The sequence below is a fragment of the Mustela erminea genome, chromosome 7 (genome assembly GCF_009829155.1).
Source record: "Mustela erminea isolate mMusErm1 chromosome 7, mMusErm1.Pri, whole genome shotgun sequence".
In the NCBI taxonomy this organism is placed as follows: Eukaryota; Metazoa; Chordata; class Mammalia; order Carnivora; family Mustelidae; genus Mustela; species Mustela erminea.
In genome coordinates, this window is record NC_045620.1 from 75,933,345 (window position 1) to 75,956,039 (window position 22,695).

Below are 22,695 nucleotides of genomic sequence, written 5' to 3' on the forward strand. Positions count from 1 at the left end.
GCTTATGTCCTGAGGGTGGTCCTCATGAATGGGATTAGCAGCCTTATAAAAGAGACCCCATGTGAGGACACAGTGAAAAGACAGCCATCTATGAATCAGGAAGTACATTGTCACGGGACACTAAATCTGCCAGTGCTTTGATCTTGGACTTCCCAGCCTTCATAACTATGAGAAATGAATTTCTTTTGTTTAAAAGCCACCTGGTCTAAAATATTTTGTTATAGCAGCCTGAATGGATTAAGACAGATGTGTCTTGAAAATGCTTCCAAGAGGAGGTAAATTCCTGATCTAGTTGTCTGTAGAAAAAAAAGGAAGTTGCCTGGTTGTCAGCATCAGAGCACATGATCAGGGTTGGACTAACTCCTGTGACAAATATGAATTCCTCGTTATGGGGCTAGAGCTCCTTTAAATACCTTCTGTTTCTAATCAGAATATATCCTAGAGACAGGCCAGGGCCAAGCTTCTAGGGCCGAGTATACCCAGCTGTGGCAAGAAGAAGGTCTGGGGCTGGCTACCAAGGAGGGCTTGATAAACATCTCTTGACTAGAGCTGCATCTAGCCTATAATTGTCCATCAAACCATTAAATATAGTTGACTGGCTACCACGTAGCAGAGGGGAAGAAGCACTGGTTTTAATATCATCTTGCCCTGAAAAATACTCCATACTTACCAAAATACTTTCACATTTCACTATTTCATGAGACTCTTAAAATTCTTTGATATAGGCTGGGGTGGGTACATGAAAGCATTAACAGTTTAAACGAATCCTCTTACTCCTGGTTACCTAGTGGTAGGAGCAGAACTGCAACTATGAGCACCTTATTGCTAAGTCACGGCTCTTTTCCGCAGACCACTGGTTTGCCGTGACATCCCCTGAAGGACCGTGTTCACTGAGAATTCAGTCCAGGTTTAATTGGTTTCTGGGAAATAGGACCCAGCTGGGTCCGAGCATTTCAAAAGGATAGTCTCAGCGATAATGGTGACCCAAGTATTGTTTAAAATACTTGATTTAAAGCACTTGGGTGGCTCAGTGGTTAAACCTCTACCTTCGGCTCAGGTCATGATCCCAGGGTCTCAGGATCGCATCGGGCTCTCTGCTCAGCAGCAAGCCTGCTTCCCTCCTCTCCCTCTGCCTGATCTCTCTCTCTGCAGAGAGAGATCGCTCTGTCAAATAAATAAATAAAATCTTAAAAAAAAATACTTGATTTAAGAAACATGCTTTAATTTTGATTAAGTGGGTTATTTAAAGGAGGTCTCCTTAAATGTACCGAAGCAAATTAGGCCCTACCAGAGATTTAAAATAAAAAAATCAGTTTCTGGTAAAAATGTTAAAAATGTTCCCATTTTTTTGTGATTTCACCATGCTTTTGAATTGCTAAGTTCTTCTTCTTCTTTTTTCTTTTTTTTTTTTAAAGATTTTATTTATTTATTTGACAGAGATCACAAGTAGGCAGAGAGGCAGGCAGAGAGAGAGGAGGAAGCAGGCTCCCTGCTGAGCAGAGAGGCTGATGTGGGGCTCAATCCCAGGACTCTGGGATCATGACCCGAGCCGAAGGCAAAGGCTTTAACCCACTGAGCCATCCAGGTGCCCTGAATTGCAGAGATCTTATGATGGTCTAAATATTATTTTAAACTTTGAGAACATGGCAATAGACAAAAGAGACATAATTTCCTTTGTCATTGGGCTGTGCCCTAGTTGGGGAGAGGGTGTTTGAGGAGAAACTTTATAGAAACCAAGTAAAATATAAAGTATGTCAGATGTTGATAAATGCAAGACAGAAAAATACAGCAGGGAATGGAGACAGGATATGTGGGAATTGGGAGGGGTTGCATTTTAAAATAGGATGATTAGGGAAAGCCCCACAAAAAAACTTGAAAGAAATACATATCTGTGTACAAATTCAAAGTAGTAAACATCCAAACTAGCTATCAGTAATTGTTAGTGAGGACACACACACAACAACCACCTAACATTTACTTCTCAAATTAACTCCCAACTCTATTCATATAAAAAAGTGAAATAAATTTGACTTTATGTTTTTTTGTAGAACTGTAAGGATACGGAATTTAGCTATCACTAATCTCTGCTTTTTGTTTGCAGACCTCCCACTGTTTAACTCAGTGATAAAATTCCACAATAAATTTGACTTGAAAGATTTCAGGATATCACAAAAATGAAAATGACGAATGAAGGCTATGAGATGAGGCAAATATTTGGCAAATCCTGTAAAGCACTTAGGACAAGCTTTATTAAGTGTAGAAAATTCAGATGATTATTACTGTTTTTATTTTTATCTGGGGTCAAACATAATTAAAATAAAACCTCTTCTGTGGGTTTCCAAATTAGCCTAACGATTTATTGGTCTCCAAAGATCTTTGTAGACGGTCATTTTGGCACAAAGTTCTAAAAGAGGGCTCTCTAGATCTGGAAAGAAGTTAGAAAATAATTTGTTTAAAAGCAAAACAAAACAAAAGTCGCAAGAAACAACACCATGAGAGAATGTTCTGTGACCTACTGAGGATTCGGTTGAAAGGTGCTATCAGTGATCTATGGCTGGCTGGGCCCTGAAATGTCCAGTTTGTCCTGGTTTGGAACTGCAAAGATCAAGGAGGAAATGTTGTAGCTGCCCTCTTGTGGCCAAATTGGAGGTTTTTGCCTCTGTCTCAATACTTGCAGGAAATAATATCTGCCCCACCCCCCAACACTTGAGCTATTCATGAAATAATGTAAGAGCATTAAAAGATTTCAGGTTTTCAGATGGGCACCACAGATCTTTGCCCCAAAGCAAGACCCTGCAAATCGGTCAACATATATTTTCAGGTTAAGCAAAACCCCTGGTTATTGGTAGATTATATTAAAATTGTGGCCCCTCCACCATTCCTCAAGTGGAAGTCATGGGTGATTCCTGGGAGGCTATTAAAGATGAACTCCTCAAGTCTACCAGTACTTTTTGGGGGAATTGCAGAGATAGATGTAAGATTAACGAGAAGGGCTTTGGTACCTGTCAGCTGGATAATCAAGGCTAAGTCCCTTAACCTGAGAGCTTGGACTTGTGTCCTCATATGTAAAACAGAAGAGTTCAAAGGCAGCTTCCAATATCCTCATTAGCTCTAAAACTCTGTAAAAATGTGAGTTGATGAACATGGCAAGCTATTTTTTAGTCCCTGGGATTTCTTTCAAGTTAAGTGGCTTCATGGTTAGTGAACTGAAGAGCAGTGGGCAAACTATATGATGAAACCTTTGAAAATTTCAGGGCTTCAGAGAGGTTTGTAGAACTGCCCCATTGGTCTTCTGAGTTAATTTTTCAGTTTATTCATGTAAGTACTAAATTTATTAAGTATATTCTATGTGCTGTGCCTTATTCTAGGTGGAAATAATACAACAGTGATGGAAAATAGGAGTATCCTTGTCTTCAATGAGCTTCTTCTTCGCAAAAAAATATATTCCATCATTTTAATGTATTTTCGTATAGTTTCCTTTTATGTTTATATGGCTCTGAAAATAATAAGAGGACCTGCCTTAAACTTTAAATGCTTCTATCGACCTACTAAGTGAGATTGGCTCAAAGCTTACCACAATTCCCAGTAAACTTGAGAAAGGACTGGTTCTGGAATAAAAAGTTCAAGGTAAGGAAAAAAATGTGCCTTTTGGTGAAGCTTCTAATGGAAGAGGTGCTTGGTTATGCTTTGGTCATTCTGAAAACTATTCTTTCATGGGCTTTTTTTTTTTTTTTAACATAGAAAGAAGGAACTTCTAATAGGTTCTGTATCTTTTTGGAAAATGCCTTTTCTGTGTCCTGGTTTCACATTTATGCCATACTGTGGAATGGTTAATTAAAAAGCAAGACTGTATTTTAAGTGATTCATAATTTTATTTAAAATTTTTATTTTATCAGGGTAAGATTATTTTCTTTATTTTTTTTTCCCTCTTGAAGTCCTTGTGCATGCTCTGATGTTTAGAGAAATTACCATAAGTTTTGAAATACTAATTGTTTTGGATGTGAGAAATCTTAAGCTACACATTAGTAAAATCAAAGTTGCCTTATGTTATTTTTTGTAAGGATATACACATATGTACTATGACCAGGTTACAGTGTCCTGATAGAGATAATTATTTCAGATTACAAGACATTCTGAGAGGAACTCTTCATGACAGAGGTTTTTTTTTTTTTTTTTTCCTGTTGCCTTGGTATTTTCGGAATATCTTACACATCATCTACTATATGTGTCTTTGTTAAGTTAGAGTCTGGTTAGATAGAACATTTGAACTCTACTCAACTTGGCAGTGTAAAGATCCTGGAGTCCAATGATTTGTCTTTAGGGCGGTGTTTGGGGAATAACAAAATATTTCAGAATCATTAAGGGTATCAAGAGGGAATTTGGGAGTGGTTGAAATGCTTTGTGTACTTCTAAGAAAGCAGGATAGGAGAGATTAGAGGAGGAAAATGGTTTTTAAAATTTCACTTAGTGATCTGTAAATACAATAAGCATTACTGCAGGTTCATAATAAAATAAAATGATTATAAACTGATAAAAAGTTGAGTTTATTTTGATCTCAGTTAAATAAAACTGGGTCTAATAAAATTGAGAAGGTAAGAAAAAAAACAATTCAGATGTTACAAAGACAGGGTCATTGGTGAGTAATATTAGAACTCCCTTTTGGGCAAAGATATATCTGTAAGGAAGACTTTTAAATACAGGGTGTGTGATATCATTTTGGTACAAATGGTGATGCCATTTGTAGAGCACTGCTTTAAACAGGATTTTTAGGTTGATAGGCTCTGCGGAAGGTGATATGAAGTCTTAGAAAGAACACAGACTATGTGTTCAGAATATGCTGGGTCAGTTGGCTGTGTGTTCTTGGATAACTTTTTGGTCTCCGTTTTTTTCCTTGTAAATTGAAGTGATTCCTCTTCACTCACAGACTTATACAGAGAAGGTTCCATGACTTCCACTTCCCATATTTTCCAGGTTTCTAGGAGAGTTTTGCTATATATCTGTCAGTTCTCCAAGATCATGCAAATCACCAAAGCTTAAGAGCTAAAAGAAGAAAAAGATGGTTTAGAAGTTGTTGCTTGAATTAAGTAGTACCTAAAAATTTAAGCTACCTTATCAAGTTATGTTTTTAACATTGAAAGCAAATGGTTCTTCACCTCATGGCCTAAAAGGAAACCTGCATTTTTTGCTTTTTGTTTAGGTGTGGAAATATGGAGATGAACGGCAGGGGTTTACAAATCTTGCACATATGGCTTGAAAGCTGGTCCACCATATAAGTGGTTGTGATTTTAATGTAGTTGTTGATTGTTTTTTACTCAGACTTCTTTCCTGCATTCATTTGTTCCTTCATGTCATTCAAACATATTGAACATTGTTCCTGTGTCTTTATGGACAAGGCTCTATTTAGAGCACTGCCTCATTCTGGATCACATGTTCAAATACATGTGCAGGTCAGAAGTGAAGCAGAGGCTACCTAATACCAGTGTGAACACTGGTGACTGTGCCGAATAGGAGAACACATGTTTAGTCTAGAGAGCAGTCATCAGTCCGTGGCTTATTGCTACCAGGATGTGGGCTGCATATTGCCAAATTTTCCAATTTTTGTTTAAAAAAGAGTTTATTTATTTGAGAGAGAGAGAGAGAGAAAGCAGGGGGAGGGAGAGGGACAAGTAGACTCTGCTCTGAGCACAGAGCCCATCATGGGGTTAATCCCATGATCCTGAGATCACGACCTGCGCTGGAATCAAGAGTGGGCTGTTCAACTGACTGAGCCACCCAGGCACCCCAAGATCTTCCAAACCTTTTTGAGAGAAGTCATAAGGGTAGGCTCTAATGTGGACTCTCCTGATTGTTAAAATACTGCCAACCATACAGAGCCCATTACCTGAGGACTACCAAGTTGTATACTCAGATTGCAGAGGCCTTTAGCTCCTTTCTCATGATCTGCTTCCTGACAGCATGATGGTTAAGAGCTAGATACACCAGGCATGAATCACAGTGTGTGTGACCTTGGCAGGTTACTTAGCATCTCTGAGCCTGAGTTTCCTTATCTATGAAATGGAGATGATAGTGCATATCTCAGAGGGTTTGGGGGGAAGAATCAAATGAGTTAAAATGTGTAAGTGCTTAGAATAATGCCTTGGATGTAGCAGGTGATATTGAAGTGTTTAATATTATTAGTACTTCTTTCATGTCCTCTCATTAAAGAGGCCACACCCCTCTTCCTGTGAGGTCTGGGAAGAGAGGAGGAAAAATGAAAAGGGAAACAAGCCTTTATTGTGTACTCGGAGTTATGCCAGGTACTTTGTATGACATTTTCTCATTTAATCTTCATGCAGACTCTTGAGATGAATTTCATTCCCATTTTATAATACCGAGAACTGAAACTCTGTGAGATTCAGTGGCTTGTCCAAGGCAGAGCTGGGATTTGGATTTAAGTGGATCTGATTCTAAAGCTCATCATTTTATATCAGAGACCTTACCATTCATCTTGACCCAAGGAGATTTGTGAATCGGATGCCTGGCTTGAAATTCTTCATAAAGCGTTCTAAGAGAAATTGCCTTCTAAATGAATCTGCTTGGGTCCAGATGAACTAGGGGGACTGTTGTTACCCATAAACCCACCCACCTCTCCCCCAGGCAAGCATGAGCTCCTTAAGGGACAGGACTGGGTCTTCCCTCTCTATGGAGCTGCCAGTATATTCAATGAGCTCAAAGGTGTACAAAGAAAGAAAGAGGGACTCAAAATAGGAAGATCTCAACCCACGGAGTTTTGAAGAGTCTGAACTCGACCTGTGGTGACAAATGATTAATGAATTACTGCACCAAAAGCCCCTGGACGTTAAAGAACTTTTACCTCCCTTTCCAGCAGGGATCCTTCTGGTGTCAGGGAATAAAATCAGAGTGGAGGTCAGAGTGGAAGTGTTGTGAAGGGAAGGAAGTAGGGAGGAAGAAAAGAAAGTGGAAAATCTGTCTGTTTAGATAAAGAGAGCAGGGGTGTGAAAGGCAATAGCCATCAAGCAAACTTCCTGTCAGCTGCACACAATGAACTTGGGCTCCATGAACTTCCCAAATCAGGACAGAATAAAAAAAATCACAACAGTATCTTCGGAAAGCCCTTTTCACCTCCACATGCTCTGCTGAAAACTGCTTTTGTTTTTGGTAGATGGAATAAAAAAGTATGGGAAGTTTACTTAAAAGGATATCTGCTATTATAAAACACATGAAGTCTTTCCCAATTAGGACTTAAGTCACATCCATCTATAACTCTGAAGCAGGAAAACACGAACATCTTTCTGCTGGCTGGTAATGTGTTTTTAAAGGATTTCAATTTCTCTTCCATACGAGAGGTTTGAACATCCACAGACCATGCTAATCCTTGCCTCATTGACTCAAATGAGTTAGAAGTCAGTAAAATTACAAAAACCACAAACTAAATGATTAATAGGTCTGTTTTCAAGAATCAAATGGAAAACAAGCAGGCCAATAGAACTGTGGTTCCCATTCTGTCCCTTGATCACTTTGATCTCTCACTAGAGTGAAGGAACTGTCAGATCTCCTGCACCGTCACACGGCAGCTCTTCTTCACTCTGTCCAGATGGAGTGCCAGGGCTACGAAGGCCACACTTTCCCACCCCAGGGGTCAGGCGGCCTCACAGATGGGCCTTTGGAGCTAATCCAGATGCAGAGCAACACAGAGCCCCTCCATCCTGAGTCAAGCATCCATGTCTGAATGAATGTCCCTCAAATGCTCTTTAATGGGCTTAATCTGGCAAGTTACTAAACCTCTCTCCCTCCCAATCCCCTCACCTGTGAAATGGGAATAAGTTGAGAACTAGCTTCACATGTTTGTGATGATCAAATGAGCTTTACTACCTGTAAAACACAGCAGTGACTAGCAATGCTCATTAATATTTTTAATATAATAATATCTGTTAGAGCTGATATTGATCATAGGTGTAGGTGATCATATTTGTATTAGAAATAACTTGTTTCAGTTCTTTTGATGATGCAACATGGGGGCTTAAGTGGGTAGGAGAAGAATCAATGAAACAAGATGGGATTGGGAGGGAGACAAACCATAAGTGACTCTTAATCTCACAAAACAAACTGAGGGTTGCTGGGGGGAGGGGGTTTGGGAGAAGGGGGTGGGATTATGGACATTGGGGAGGGTATGTGCTTTGGTGAGTGCTGTGAAGTGTGTAAACCTGGTGATTCACAGACCTGTACCCCTGAGGATAAAAATATATGTTTATAAAAAATAAAAAATTAATTTAATAAATAAATAAATAAATAAATGAGGGTATAAACATTTTCCAAAAAAAAAAAAAAAAAAGAAATAACTTGTTTCAAAATGCTCTGACTTTGCAAATGATTTTAAAAGGCCCTTGGTGTGAGAACAAGTACCTTTATTCACCACTCTCTGAAAATTAGCCATGTCTAGTATAGTCAGACTTTTATATCTTACTGTAAATTACCCAGACTTTCAAAATGGTCTTGTTCCTTACAGGGAAAAATGGTGTAACTATATAGTAATTCGATGGGGATAAAGCAGTGGTTGATTAGATGAATTAAACATGACTTTTAAAAATAAATCAAAGGGGTGAAATTTGCTTTGTTGAAGAAGTAACTTTGTTCTACACTTTTTCTCTATACTAGGTTATTTTTCATTTTCACTAGATGGGATAAAAAATTGACAGGCCCAAATTAAAATTTCACAAAGCTTTGTTTCCTAGTTCATACCATAAGGTGTTTTTTGATCAGTGGAATGCATCATTATCAATTCCCAGGGGCTATATTTTAGATATTTCCCCATATCACATTATTGTAGGTAGGAGAACTGATTAGCATTATGGTGGCAAAGCAGAATTCAGAATTATGCTGTATAGCCACACTTTACTTAAAATGTGTTCTATCTTCAGGGTCTTCCTTTGGTAATGTTGGGATGGTGCAGTATAGTTTAGCAAAAGGCCACAGGCTTTAGCACCAAAGGGACTTGTATTTGAATCTCAGTTATACCACCTATTATTGAGTTTTGAATGTATTAACTCTTCCAATAAATTTATGGAATAAATGGTTTTCAACTTCAGTATGGCCCAGAATCACCTAGAAAGGATGTTAAAACACACATTGTGGACACCACTCCCAGGATTTCGGATTGAGTAGGTTTTCTGTTTGGTCTAAGAATTTGTGTTTCTATTTTGTTTCCACATAAATATGACAATGATGCTGCTCTGAGAACTATACTTTAAGAACTGCTAGGATGTGTTATGTGTAATAAATAAGGTTCAGAAGGTTTCAGTTGGGCCAGAGTTTCCATATCTCTAAATGGGAAGAGTAATGACTTTCAAGATTTTCTATGAAAATCAGAGATATTGTGTAGAGTAAGCCAGCACTTACTGGGCAGTGAATAAATAGTAGATATTATTCCCTGGAGTTGGACAGCCATGGATTCAAGTTCAAGGCCTGACTGATTGCTCATTGAATGATCCACTGTAAACTCCATAACTTCTCAAAATGTCATTTATTTGTAAAGTGGATGGTATGGTCTCAACTGTATTCCCCCCAAATCCATATGTTGAAGCCATAGCCCCAATGTGATGATATTTAGAGATAGGGCTTAGAAGATAATTAGGAGAAGTCAAGAGGGTGGGGGCCTCATATGGGATTAGTCTTATGAGACCAGAGAGCTTGCTTCCTCTCTCTCTCTCTTTCTCCATCTGTGAGGACATAGCAAGAAGGTGGCCATCTGAAAACCAGAAAGAGAGCCCTCATCAAGATTCTAATGGCTGGCACCTTGACCTCATTCTTTTTCAGAACTGTGAGAGATTCTTGTTATTTAAGCCATTTAATGTATTTTGTTATGGCAACCTAACCTAATGCAGTGGACATAATCCCTACCCTGAAAAATTAGGGAGATAGATATGGATCTATCTCCCTAATTAGATATGTATCTATCTCCCTAATTTATACACAGTAATATAGATATATATCTGTATTACTATGTGTACAGCACTTGGAACAGTGCTGTCTACCTGTAATAAGAGGAACCAATGAGTATAAATGGTATTATTTATTAATTGCATTCGTCATTATGCCCTTGCTTCCAATTCCTTTGCAGGATTTCTCCTCATGTTAACTTCGCCAAAAACTCCTCAAATCTGAGGATAAAACAATTGCAGGGTATGTGGGTGAGGTGAGAAGTGTGAAAGACTAAATCACATCATTGCCTTTCAACTTTGTTGCCACAGATTAAATTCTATCCCAGCATTTCATCTTTGGACCAGCACATATTTATATAAGAACAACAAGACTATCAACCTTCTTTCTGGGTTCAACCTATCCAAGAGAATAAGTCCTCTCACGTGGCTCATTTTCTGGTGACGGTCCTTTTGTCAGAGCGCAGTTGTCTCCTGGGTGGTATCTTGCACATGTGTTTTCCATTAAAGTAGCAACTAAAGAGTGGCAGCTGTGAATCTTTTCTGGCTGGAGCTCATATTCCGTTTTCTTCTTTTGTAATTAGCCTAGGGTGGAAGTTTTTGGAGGAAGGGAGGGGGAGTCTTCTTTGTGAATTGAAAATTGGACTTCATGCATATGACATTGGGTTAAATTGCTCAAACTTAGCTGTGATGAAAACTTTCCTCAGTTCTCCTTCTCTCATTAAAATTTCCTCGTTTATAAGTAGATTCCTCAGGCTTTACATTGCTACAGTTTTCAAGCATCTAATTTTGATTAAAACATCATGTTAAAGTATTGAAAATATGATTGAAGTTTTAAAAGTGAAAAGAAAAGAAGACAGATGCTTCGGATTTTTTAAGGACAATATTTTATCGTGGTGAATAATACTGTTGGAATCACCTGTATATGTAGTAAAATTCATAGACATAAATGAACAAGCTAGTTGGGGGTCACCTTTAATAGTTTTTATTATTTTACTTATGAGAAAAGACATTGTGTATAGCCATTATTGAAAAAGTTGGGCAGTTTCTTATTAAGTCAAACATATATGTACCATGTGACTCAGTAATTCTACTCTTGGGTATTTACCCAAGAGAAATCTTGTACTTGGATGCTTCTAGAAGTTGTATTCATAACTGCCCAAACTGGGAGTAACTGAAGTATCCTTCAGTGAGCGAATGGATAAACAAACTGTGATACAGTCATACAACGAAATACTCCTCTGCAGCGAAAAGGAGTAAATTATCAAGACAAGGAACAATTTGGACGAATCTCAAAAGCATTTCTGATGAGTGACATGTTACATAACAAAAATTATATGACGTTCTTGAAAAGATAAAACCATAGTGACAGAGGACAGATCAGTGGACTGTCGGTAGTTTATAAATTAGTAGCACCAGGGAATTTGGAGGGTGATAGAATTGTTCCGATCAGCAGTGGTGGTTCCATGTCTCTATATATGTAGAAAAATTCATAGAAGTATACATTAAAATAAGTCAATTTTACAGTGCTAGTTAAAAAGAAAAAAGATTGGTGGTGGGAGTGGGAAGATATTATGCCTCTTCTAGGAATATAAAAAATTGTCCCAGTATGGTATGCAGTGAGGTATTTAAGTGTGTGTTGAGTCATATCTATTATGGAATTTCTGTACAGGTAGGAAATGTCACAGAGAGATTAATTTGTTTATTTGTTTTTAGAGAGAGAGAGAGAAAGAGAGCAAGAGTGAGTGTGAGCAGGGGCAAGGGCCAAGGGAAAGGGAGAGAGAATCTTAAGCAGGCTCCACATGGAGCTCAACTTGGGGCTCGATCTCACAACACTGAGACCATGACCTGAGCCCAAATCAAGAGTTGGATGCTTAACTGACTGAGCCACCCAGATGCCCTATAAAGAGATTTATTTTTGATTATTATGCATAATGAAGGAAAGGAGAGAAGATGGGTTCAGTATTACCTATGGTTTCTCATACAATAACTAAAAATCATGAGACAACATAATGAGTTAACAAGACTCATAAATTTTTTTTGAAACCTGTAATCCTCACCAATTATTAACTTTCTGATCTCCATTACGTTTTCAAAAATGAATTTCATCTGGATTCTGAGATGCTTGAGATGGGAAGTAGTTGGGTCAAAAGTGGGAGTTCACTTTCCTTTATACTGTACATCAGCTATTCATATCCTACCATCTGAAACTAATTTGTTTTGTGTGATTTATTCCATAAAGTTGATGGAGTAAACAATGCATGCACAGTTCCTCAGATGTGTATTCAGCAGGGACGTGATTGCCTGTGTATGATTTTCAGCTTTCTCAGAGCTTTCAGAAATACCATCCAGCACATGGGATGTCATGTGGGTTCTCGGAGGGCCTATGATTTATAGACTCAGGTACTTGCATGTGTCTGTGTTGTTGTTTTATAATCTGTGATTGATGTGATACGGGCCATGGTCCCCATTCCCAAATTATTCCTACGTCCAGTTCAGTGAGTTAATAATGGGGAACAGACACGTCTGCTCTATGTCTCTGGTCCCAATAAGCAGAATGAGATTGGGACTGTTTAGTCAAATGGATGAGAAGTTACAGCATTGTGCTTTGTCACTCTCCTCCTAAGGAAATGAGATGGTGCATTTTCCACGGGTGCACTTAGTTGCTGGGTGTGGCCTGACTTCACTTCTGTGATGTGGATACAAAAGCATTTCACAAAGTTTCTCAAACTCTTCTACCTTCCATTCTTATGGCCAGGAGCTTTGCTAAGTGATGGCACGATATAGAGGAGTAGGACACAGTCCTTCCCATGGACCTCACAAATTTCTTCACAGTCCTTCTAATGCAAGCAAGTCCTTATCACACTACATGTTCTAAACTGCATTTTACTTCTTTTAAAGAGAGGCTACACTAGAGCCAACATGGGTCACATCTGGTGCTCTTTCTCCCCCAAATGCATATTTTTTTGTCCCCATAATAGTTAAGCATTACTTAACTATTTCTCTTCTGATTCCATATGCCATCATTGTCACTTTAAGATAGAGTACAAATAATGTCTTAGAACATTAGTTCTAGAAATATACTTTTGAGTTTCTCCTTGTAGTGAAAGTACTCCTTCTCTAGGAATCTTCTGGCTTAAACTTGAACTTTGGCATGTGGTTCCCTCTTGCCTTACGTTCTTAGAGGCTATCAGTCCTTATGTTATTCAAAAGTATTTTTGGAATATCTTCTATGTACCAGGCACTGTTCTAGGTATTGAAAAAATAAGATAAAGTCACAGGCTTCTTGGAGTTAAGAAGAAATAGAATCAACAAGGAGATACAAATAATTTCAGAGTGCTAAGAAGGAAATAAAACCTACCATAGAGCAAATGTGTGTGTAAAAGTGGGAAGAATGCATGATTTTACACAACAGGTGGTCATGGAAGAACTCTTTGAAGAGTTCACATTTGACCTGAGTCTGGAAATAAGAAGCAGGCTGTGTAAAGATTGAAGAAAGAACATTCTAGAGCAGGTTGTTTAATCTACTGGGCACTGCACTCTTCATGTTTGAGGAATGGGGACGAGAATTGCCTCTCTTACCATTTTACTTAATATTCCGTTTAAGGAATTATTTCTTCTACTTCAAGCCTTGGGCTGGGTGGGATCAGAGATCCTAAGATCCAATAAAGTATCCACTTCTTCATATCCACTTCCACCAGGGAACCAAGTCATAATTCTGTGAAATTGGAGGTTGTTGCAGTTCTGGTTTCTATAACTGGTCATAGGCCTATGTTGATAATCATAACATCAGTTCTAGTCCTTACCCTCTGCCAGAACCTTGGCTGGTCAGGAATTTTTATCAGGTGGTGTGAATCAAATGTTGGTGCCTACAGGACACAAGGCCTTGGTGATCTTGTCTTTATTGCATCACTGCTATCTCTACTGACCAGTGTTTCTGTGCTTGGGAGTACTGTGGTGTGTTACAGCAAATCCCCTGTGTTCCAGACATAGTCTTCCTTGCCGCTATTGTGTAGCAGCCACGCAATTTTCCCTTGGTAATTGAGGCCAATAACCTTGGACAGTACAAAGAAGTGCATGTTGGTGCAGTGGTTTAAAAAGCCCCAAGGAAACTTAGTGCTCAGCTTAACAGAACTATATTTGAACAAAAGTTGTTTCCTTTCCTTCCTTTTTTCTGCTACCTCTTTTGAAGAGTACTGGTGGTGACTAATTTTACAATTTAGGTTTGAGGTAGGTGTAAACTGAATTAACATCAGACTCAGCATCAGTACAATGATTATAGGAAGTTTTGCGGCAACTATGATAGGTACCTGAGTTTTTGTATGGCATAAAATGGGGAAGGCAGACAGTAGGCAGCAATAAACAGTTTTTATTATATCGCAAATTTAATGGGAAATTGAGGATTTCGGGCAAGGGAGTCATGTGCTTTCCTCGTTTTCAGAGTATCTATTGTTCATATGTGTATGGAGCTTCTCTAAGTTGTAGTCAAGCCTCATCTCTAGATAGCCCAGGGCAATGACATCATTACATATACTTGAATTATATTCTGCATTTTAAAAATTGAGGTATAGGGCGCCTGGGTGGCTCAGTGGGTTAAGCCGCTGCCTTCGGCTCAGGTCATGATCTCGGGGTCCTGGGATCGAGTCCCGCATCAGGCTCTCTGCTCAGCAGGAGCCTGCTTCCTCCTCTCTCTCTCTGCCTGCCTCTCTGCCTACTCGTGATCTCTCTCTGTCAAATAAATAAATAAAATCTTTAAAAAAAAATTGAGGTATAATTGACACATGTATTAGTGTAAAATGTAATGATTCAATATTTGTATATATTGCAAAATTATTACCACAATAAGCCCAAGTCATGCCCCCTGTATTTTTAACAATTACTCCAGCTATCTAGGGAGAGAATGTATTTGAGAAACACATAAACACAGCAATAGTAATAAATGAATGATTATTATACTAATGGCTAACATTTGAGTCCTTATTTTATCCCACACACTGCCTTAAGCGCTTAAATACATATTCTCCTCTTATCTTCATAACCTCCTCATGAGGTTATCATTTACATTTTGCAGATGGGAAAACTGAGGCATAAGAAGTCAAGCCACTTGCCAAATCACACTCAGTAAGTAGTGGAGCATTCTGACTCTAGAGTCTTCTCTCTTAACCATTAAGTAGGCATTCTGTAGCCCAGTCAAGTTGACACAGAAAACTATCACAGTTCACCCTTTGTCAGTGTGGCCACCCATGAGCATCTCCTTAAACCATACTTAATCTCCAGATAAATACAATAACAAGGTTATCATTTCATCTAACGTGACAGAGCTATCCTGCATATAACCCAAAAAGCACAAACCCCTTCCCCAGAAGAAGTAGGCCTTTGAGTAAAGTTTACTCTTCTTGATATCCTATAACTTGGGTGTTACGATGTAAAATTAGCAATACTTCTTATGTTACGTGATAAAGGAACAAAAGAGAAAACAAAAATATATGTGTATTTTGTAAATAGAAAGCATATATGTATATGTGAATACACATACACAAACATACTCATAAGAAAATAAGGAGGAAATTCTCATGACAATTGCTATGTTCATTTCTATAGCTGATTATGTGGTTAAGCTCATATTTATAACTACCTTCTTCTACCACCCATTCTGTATTTTCTGCCTTCAAGAAGCACCTCAGCTGGTCATGGTTCTTTACCTGGTGGAATGAGCCAAACCTTCTTACCTAAAGGGTCTGAGACATTGATAGTCTTGCCTAGATCATTGTTGTAGTTTTCCATTAACTTGGGGTGCAGTAATACTAAAAGACATAGGAAGGGATATCTTGTATTCCAGATATATTCTTCCTTTCCTTCATTGTGGAGTAGCAACCCAATTTCTCCTTGATCAATCACCCCAGCCAGCCCAGTAATTCTCTTCCTTGCCTCTTGATACAGAGGCAAGAGAAGTTCAAGTGGCTGGGCAACAGTCTTCACTTCCAATTCAATGGAAATCATTGTTGTGTCTCTTGATGGAAGCATTCCTCCCTTTGGAACAAAGACCTCTAGGCCAGCAGAGCATAAGGTCATGGGAACAGGAAACAAAACTTCTGCTACTGGGTTGTTAGGGGTGATAGTGAGTGCTACCACTCCCATTTCCACCCCTTGATTCCTGGACTGGAGAATCCTGGCTATGGGAGAAACAAGACCATATATGGATGCCGATTTAGAGTGCATACAGCCTTCTGGAGAGCCTTGCTCCAGTCCTACATGGTATTACCAGCTGAGGTAACTGAATCTTCAAAAGGTCATTGCACTATTCTGTCAGGAAAACCACTTTGGGATTGTGTGGAACATAGTAAACCACTTAATTCCATGAGCATGGGTCCATTGCTATACTTCTTTTTCTGTGAAATGAGTCCCTTGCTCAGAAAAAATGCTGTGTGGGGTAACATGATGGTGAATAAAGCATTCTAAGCCCCCATAGATGGTAGTTTTGGCAGACGCTATGCATGCGGGGACGGCAAATCTATATCCAGAGTAAATGTCTATTCCAGCAGGAAGAGAAAGCTGCTCCTTTCACAATGGTAATAATCCAATATAATCAATCTGTCACCAGATGCTGGTTGATCACCCTAAGGAATAGTGACATACTTAGAACTCAGTGGCACTCTACTGCTGGCAGATTGGGTAATCAGCAGTAGTGAGGCTGGCCATGATCAATAGAAATCCATATTGCATGGGGTGCCTGGGTGGCTCAGTGGGTTAAAGCCTCTGCCTTCAGCTCAGGTCATGATCCTAGGGTCCTGGAACCTAGGCCCCACATCGGGCTCTCTGCTCAGTGGGGAGCCTGCTTCTCCCTCTCTCTCTCTCAAATAAATAAATAAAATCTTAAAAAAAAAAAAAAAAGAAATCCATATTGCCGAGCCCATGCAAACCCTCCATCCTTTACACCATGGCTACTTTGTTTATGAGCCCGTTGGGTGATAATGAGAGTGGCTGGAGAAAGAGGTTGACTGATATCCACAGAATGGGTATCTTATCCACTTGATTATTAAAATCCTCCTCTGCTGAGGTCACCCTTTGGTGAATATTCATATGTGACACAAATGTTTCATGGTTTTTTTGCCCATTCAGATAGGTCTATTCTCATACCTCTTCCCCAAATTTCTCGGCTACCAATTTTCTAATATTCCTTCCAAATCCTTGACCATCCAGCCAAATCATTGGCCACAGATGATGAACCAATATATTTATATTTCTGGCCTTTTCTTCTTCCAAGCAAAGTGAACAGTCAGGTTCTGACCACTGGGAAGATTTCCCTTCCTTGCTATCCTTCAAAATGTCCCAGACTGCAGTGTTACAATAGTCCACCTTTGGGTGATGCGTGCATATCATACATAATAATCTGTAAACCGGACCTGAGTCTTTTTTGTCCCCTGTTAACTGGTTATAGGAACTCTCCATGAGGCTATGCAGGAGAGAAAAGTCTGTAGCAGGAAGGGGGACCATGGGCATTTGGGCCACTTCATATAATTTGCTTGTGTCTTTAGGGCCTGCTTAGGCCAGATCACACATATATATATACCTTTTATGTATGATAACAGAGTGCTATTGAGCATGTCCAACTTTATGGCTTGCTGGATCAGATTAACACTCAGTTTTCATGAGTTATCTCAGGTCACGTGGTAACTTAGTCATCCATGGTAGAGCGTCAGTTTCTACCAAGGTCCAATCACAGGCCAAGATGTTTTACTCGAAGGAGAATAGTTATTTGGGGAGCTTGGTAGGGCTTTGAACCAAAGTCCGAAGGGCCTGCACTGTGACTCACTTATAGGGATATGCCAAAGGCTCCAAATAACATACTTATCTGCCACTGACACTTCAGGCACCATTGGATCTGTGAACCATATGGCCCAAGTGGGAGAAGAGCTTGCACAATGGGCTTGTCCTATTACAGAGCCTTCTCTTGTTCTGGTCCCTACTCAAAATGAGCAGCTTATTCAAATACTTGGTAAGTGGGCTTGGGTACCACATCCAAAAGAGGATGTGTTGACTCCAAAATACAAAGAGGCCCACTAGGAATTGTGTCTCTGCATTGGTTGTAAGAGGGCCCAGATACAAGTCCTTCACCTTAGAAGAACTTTTTTGTTGTGCTCTATATCAGTGAATACCTAGAAATTTCACTGAGGTAAAAGGTCCTTGAATTTTCTTCAGATTTATTTTCTAACTTCTGACTAGCTAATGTCTTACCAAATAGGCTAGAGCACTTGCTACCTTTCATTTACTAGGTAATCATTCATTTAGTAGATATCAACATAATATCTTCAATGTAATGAACCAGTCTGATATCTTGTGGAGGTAAAGGGGATCTAAATTTCTGTGAACTGAATATGTCATAGGACTGGACAGTTGATATACCTCTGAGGTAGGACAGTGAAGTAAACTGAAAGAAAAGTGTTTCTGGTGATTCTCATTGACAGGTATGGAGAAAAAAGCATTTGCCATATCAGTATCTGCATACTAGGTACTGAGGGATATGCTAATTTTCTCAAGCAGTGAAACCACATCTGGTGCAACTTGATTAAGCTTACAACAATCCAGTCATTCTTCTAGATCCTTTTATCTTTTGCAAAGGCCAAATTAGCAGAATGAATGGGGATGTGGTAGAAATCACCACTCTTGGCTTCTATTAGATCCTTCATGAAGGTACTAATCACTTTAATTCCTCAAGGTGTGAGCCATTGCTTTTGGTTCACTATTTTTCCTAGATAGATATGGTTCTTTCTTTTTTTTTCTAAAGGGGGTGGTGGAAGGAGAGGAAGAGAGAGAATTTTAAGCATAGAGCCAGATGCAGGGCTCATCTCACAATGCTGAGATCATGACCTGGGCTGAAATCAAGAGTCAGATGCCTAACCAACTGAGCCACCCAGGAACCCCTTGGTAGATATATTTCTAATGGCTACTACTAACTTTTCCTACCATGGTAGCCAGTTATGATCAGGGAACCAGTGTGAGAATTCTGCCTGTTTCTGAGTATATCTACTCTAATTCTGTATTCTGAAAAATGAGAAATAACCACAGGGTGGGTCCAAGTACACACTGGGCCCACTGTGAGACAGACCTGAGCAAAAACTCCTTGGAACACCTGACTTCTATAAGCCCCAACTCTGATTTGTGGACCACAGTAACATTTTGGTTCTTTTGGAATTAGTGTTAGTTTAGAGTCTATATCTGTAGTCTTCAAAGGTCTGATTATTTCCTTTCCCCAGGGCATAGTTACCCTGCTAAAAGTCTGTAGGCCTCTTTGGGAATGGTTGGGAGAAAGATAAAAAGTATTAAATTTTGACAATGGACTAGGGTCCCTCCTCAAGCGGATCCAGCTTCCCTTCACTTAAGCAGTTCTGGGTCTGTAAACTGGCTCAAGTGTGGGAATTGATTGAGAGTAGTCTTTTTATATGGTTCAGATTAGACTTTTGTTCCCTTGACCTAGAACTTTTCTGCTTATACAGATAAGAATTTAGTAGGCTTCCTAAGTATTTTATTTCTAGAGACACCATGATTGATTAGCCAATACCATGCTCTACATGAGTTAGACTATTCTGACTGCCCCTCTGAATCTGCTGTCTCTTATGGGAACTATGCCTTCCTTGCCTTTGGCAGCTGCCATAACCCAGGATCCAATTATTCCCCTCATATTTAGGTCCCCCCAGTGCAGTGACAGCAGTTCCCACTATAAGATCTGATATATTGAGAAGAGCTCTTCAAGGATCTAGGGTTCCCTCATGAATTTATAGGTCTTCTGTACCCTCCCAGGGTAGGTGAGTAGGTCTTAAATGACAAATCCACTCTAACATTCCAATCTCCCTAAGTCTTTGAACCCTTCCTTTACATTAAACCAAGATAAGTCTGTCATTTCTAACTCAACCATTGTAGACCACTTTTCGGTGCATGTTTTAGCCAACCAACCAAACTGTTCGGGCCCTTTCTAACTATCCATTCTGTAACATTAGATTGAAATCTCTATTTAGTGAATTCATATCAATAAAGTTGGCCTGATTCAACTTTATGTTCCTTAAAACATTATTCTACACTCTTATAATCCATTCTCATAACTATTCTTTGGATTTGTCCATATAAGTTAGAGAACTCAAGTAGTTCTTCTGGAGTATAGATACATCTTGATGGGACACATTGTACCTCACCTTTAAGGGACTGCTGAGTGCTGGGACTGTGTCTTCTTACAGGTCTAGAATCAAAGAGGGTGGGTGTGGGGAGCTCCTGAGGAGACTCAGCATTGTCTTGCATGGATACTACCACAGTAGAGATCATTGCAGTTTTCTCAAGCAGTGCAGGGTTAATCCCCTCTAGTCAGAAGGATGAGGGAGGAGGTGGAGAGACCACTTTCACTAGCAAATGTCTCAGATTTAGAAGTTCAATATCCCCAGGTTCATCAGGGACTTCTCATCTGCCCCTATTCCAACTCTAAGGATCCCATTCTATCCAATCAGTCCAAGAGTTGTATATATTGGTCTGGAGCTCAGGGAACTATTAGGACTAGAGATATGAATATGTGATTCATTAGCATATGGATAGTATTTAAAGATATAAGACTTAATTCTAAAACCTCCCAGCCTCCCCTACGCAAGGAGAGACTGGGGATAGAGAAAAGCCTGAAGACCTAATCAGGAGTCTTTCTAAAATTTCATATTTAAGTATACATTATTATTCTGTAAAGAAGAATTAAAATGATGATTTCCTGTACAAAAACCTCATTTACTCAAATAATTACTAAGTCCACCATATGCTGGGAAATCTAGATTCTAGAGACACCACACTGAATACTACACAGGCCCAGTCCTCAAGCTATCTACATTCTGATAAGGAAAACAGAGAATTAAAAAAATCCAAACAAACAAACAAACAAACAAAGTACACCAGATATCAAGTAGTGATAGATACTATGAAGAAAAATCAAACTGGGTATGAGGATAGAGCCTGCTGGAAATGAGAGGTGCTATCTTATTGTTTTTAAGTTTATTTATTTATTTAAGTAATCTGTACACTAAATGTGGGGCTCAAACTCACAACCCTGAGATCAAAAGTCACATGTTCTTCCAGCTTAGCCAGCCAGAGGCCCCTAGGGGTGCTATTTTAAATACAGTAGCTGGGGAAGGTGTTCTTGAAGAGACTTGAAGTGAGAGAGCTAACTATGTGAGTGGTAGGGAATGGAGTAGCTGGGTATGACAAGCAAAGAAGAATGGAAGGAACTGGAAGAGAATCCATGGATCTGACTCTGTAGGGTCTTGAGAGTGAGAGGGAAGTGGGAGATGGCAGGGTGAAAAGGGGAGGCAGAGGGAGAACCCAGGAGATGGAGGAAAGAAGGGGAAAGAAGATACAAAAAGCCAGGAGGGCTGGGGTCTTGCAATTGGCAACTGTTGGAGAATTGAGATTCAGAGGCTCCAGAGCAATTTGTGGGGGCATTAAGAATAAGAGAGGAGATTCCTAGAAGTACTGCTGAAGCTTATGAATTTCTCTTCCTTTAAAGTTCTTTGTCAGATATGACTAGAATTAGGGATTATTTTATAATTACTTATGGTCATTAGTCTATGTTCCTTTTATTGTACCACTCCACTGGTACTGGGTTGTATGGCCATATTTGGATTGTTTTTAAATTTAATAAACATTAAATTTAAGCCTCACATTACCTATAGGAATGATTCAGAGATCCTGCATAGTAACTTTTTCTCCCTTTGGGGAACATATTCAGCTGAGTGTATAAAGTATATTATACACACACAAACACACACACATTTATATTACATATTTATATATAATATAACCTATAGTATATGGTAAATAACATTAGATTGCTTATGAAATTTATTTAACAGGAATGTATCCACAGAAGTTGTATTGTTGCGTGTATACAATATTGTTCGATCCATGTTAAAGCCTGTGTATTTTAAGACTGTTATTCTTCTGGAAACTTTTGATTTCACACAGAATATCATAAATCAATTGTTAGTCTACTCACTTCACTAGTATGTAAGTGACATTAGGATAGTGATTTTGCTCAGTCCTATCACTCCTATATCACAAATGCCTAGGATAGTAGCTTCCATACAATAGGTGTTCAGCAAATGTTTGATAAGTCAATTAGTAAGCGAAGTAAAATGATCTAGCTTGTCAAAATGCCTGGACCCTTCAACTAGAAAATGCTGGAAGTACAAATGACTTTGGGTTAGCTGAAAGTAGAATTTAACTAATAGGTTGTCTTTTATAGTAATTACTTTGTAGTCTTTTTTTCTTATAATATTTATTTTAGCAGTAATGGTGGGAATAATCCCTATTCATATAGCAATACCTATTTAACCCCTGTAAGCCCTTAAGTTAAAAAAGAAACAAAAAACGAAGATAAGGAAAATCCAAAAATTGTCTATTAATTTTTCCCAAGTTCTAAAAATGATCAGCAACTTTAGTTTGCTTTGTTTAGTATTATATTTAGCAAGGAAAGTACCAGTGTGTTATAGGCACAAACATAGGACTAGATTGACTTCTTTGGTTTCAGTGGTAAATTTGTAAGAGTGTAGGCTAATGATAGGTGTTTTAGCATTTGGGGACCATATCTTCTAGAAACATTCTCTTCATGGTTAAATTAAGAGCGCTTCTTTTACTGTATAACCATAAACACATCCTAGCACATCTAACATGAAGTGTTCACTGAGGCTTGTTTAGATGCTGAAGGCAATGCATTAGGAACTGATGGTGACCCATT

The 22,695-nt window shown here is 39.0% G+C and overlaps 1 long non-coding RNA gene across 1 annotated transcript in view; it reads right to left on the bottom strand.

Annotated features, from left to right (window-relative positions):
• Positions 1–3,898: 3,898 nt before the first annotated feature.
• Positions 3,899–22,695, bottom strand: part of LOC116595602 — a 63,005-nt gene continuing 44,208 nt past the window's right edge. The window contains exon 4 of the long non-coding RNA XR_004287760.1: positions 3,899–5,040. This is a non-coding gene — a long non-coding RNA (uncharacterized LOC116595602). The remainder of the gene's footprint in view (positions 5,041–22,695) is intronic.